Source organism: Penaeus monodon, chromosome 23 (assembly GCF_015228065.2).
Source record: "Penaeus monodon isolate SGIC_2016 chromosome 23, NSTDA_Pmon_1, whole genome shotgun sequence".
Lineage (NCBI taxonomy): Eukaryota > Metazoa > Arthropoda > Malacostraca > Decapoda > Penaeidae > Penaeus > Penaeus monodon.
The window spans coordinates 17877205-17879285 of record NC_051408.1 but is presented as its reverse complement, the minus strand read 5'-3'; the positions used below and the strand labels follow the sequence as shown (position 1 = coordinate 17879285).

Below are 2081 nucleotides of genomic sequence, written 5' to 3'. Positions count from 1 at the left end.
AGCCAAGGGGGGTTAGGAGTTCCTGAGTTCCGCAGTGACTTCCAGGAATACCCGGAGGGAGTGTATTCAGGCGGGAAAGTTTACTCGCACTCTAAATTGCGATATTCTCAACGTCGATAGCATTAGCACCAGTAAATGATTTCCTTCACCTTTTGTTTCATATTGAAAAGCATATTACGACATAAACTGTAAAATTGTAATATATATATAGTTTTCTTCTGTTTTTCTTATTGAATTGCCAGCAAAAGTGAAGAAGGAAAGTAAGGAGACCGTGACGAGCACATTTAATTGATTCAGAAAATTATCCATGAACGCGGAGTTGAACAAACTGTGTCGAATCCAATATTTCGTCCTGGGGATGAGTGGAAGAGTCTGAGATTTAAGTAAATCTCAGACTTTCAGACGTCGAAATGAATTCAAATATCTGAATAGTTTTTAAATTTCTGTGGATGGAGTTTCAGTCAAGGAGCTTGCACTACCTAATTTCAGGGATATATCACTTCACTGGAATAAAACTTTAACAGAAATTAACTAGACTTCAACAATCAGTGCCTAACACCATGAATAAAGTGCGTTGGGGGGGGGGGCGGTGGGCAGAGGGTGGAGGAGGGTCACAGACCGCACTTTCCTAGTTTCACCAGTCAATCGAGGTCAGCTGGTAACCCCCGAGAGCCTTGGTGACGTCCATCGAAACATGATACGGCAATTGTCTAGATATGCATGCTTTTGCAGAAATCGCGCGCATACATTTACAGAAAAAAAAAAAACATAATGACATTTGCATTTCCATAAATACCTACACATAAATATGCACACTAATGTAAACATATGCAAGCAGATATATCATACCACATACTAGGAAAACATTCCTACTCCCCCCCCCACACACACAAATATGCAAGCAAACATAATACATACTAGAAAAAAATAATATTAATTAATAGAAAATAGTTATCGAAGCAACGCATTCAAACGTGCAAGCAGATAATCACACCACATACTAGGAAAACATTCATACCGACACACACACACACATGCAAGCAAACATAATACATACTAGAAACATTAATAACAGAAAATAGTTATCGAAGCAACGCATTCAAACGTGCACATGTTTCCTTGTTTACATTATAAAAGACGGAAAACACAAGCTGCATTTCGACCTCCAGTGTCCTTCCGTTTGTAGCGTAATGATGTATACAACAGGTGGTTAGTGTCATTACCCCATTATGTTCACTATTATTTCCGTTAAAAGTTTACCTGTTTACAATTCTATTTTAAAATATTTCTCTCTTCTCCCTATTTCAGAGCACGTTAGGCAGGACTGGAAACGTATCCCTCACAAATTCAGATGAACCGAAGTGCCAAATGAGATCTTGTAACAGTTAATATCTGGAGAAAATGAACTTTGCTAAACGGATGGCAACCATGGAACTATAGCTCACAAAATAAAGGTATAACAACAATACTAAAGAGTGTGTAAAAAAAAAAATCCATTTCTCATACAAGAATCAGTGCGACTGCGACCGGACTGTTAAAGCTATAAACAGTCCATTAAAGAGAAGAAAGGAGATTTCAACTCGTTTGCATAAGAGTAGCATCCAGACTCGCCATGTCGAAAGGAATAACAAGATGGCTGTTGGTATGTGCGGCGTGTGCCTGGGTTCTGGCTGGACGCACCGAGGCTAGAAGTATAACCTGTCGCCTAAACGTTGACTGCAAGAGGATCTGTAATGAGAATGGCACCTTCTACCGGCCTCAGGAATGCACCTCTTGTTGTCCTCGAAGTAAGTTAGCCCGGTTTCCCTTGTCTGAAAAAAGGTAATGGTGTTTTGTAGAATTTTAGATTTTTTTTTTTCTACATTAACTTTCATCTATCAGTTACGTGTCAAATAGTGTTGAAGTAAGGGCCACGGGAGTGTGGGAAAACTTGTGTGATTATATGCACGCGATGAATGTTTACCTCAGTTCTCTCATAATATTGAACATGACTCATCATATGTTGGCAAACACAACTTTGCGCACATCCTTGGTTGCTGGGGTTCAGCAGGTGCAGGTATCTTACTACGTGAAGTTGGAAA

The 2081-nt window shown here is 39.5% G+C and overlaps 1 long non-coding RNA gene across 1 annotated transcript in view; it reads left to right on the top strand.

Annotated features, from left to right (window-relative positions):
- LOC119587857 overlaps positions 1-1492 on the top strand; it is a 1868-nt gene extending 376 nt beyond the window's left edge. The window contains exon 2 of the long non-coding RNA XR_005230026.1: positions 1309-1492. This is a non-coding gene — a long non-coding RNA (uncharacterized LOC119587857). The remainder of the gene's footprint in view (positions 1-1308) is intronic.
- The last annotated feature ends 589 nt before the right edge of the window (positions 1493-2081 follow it).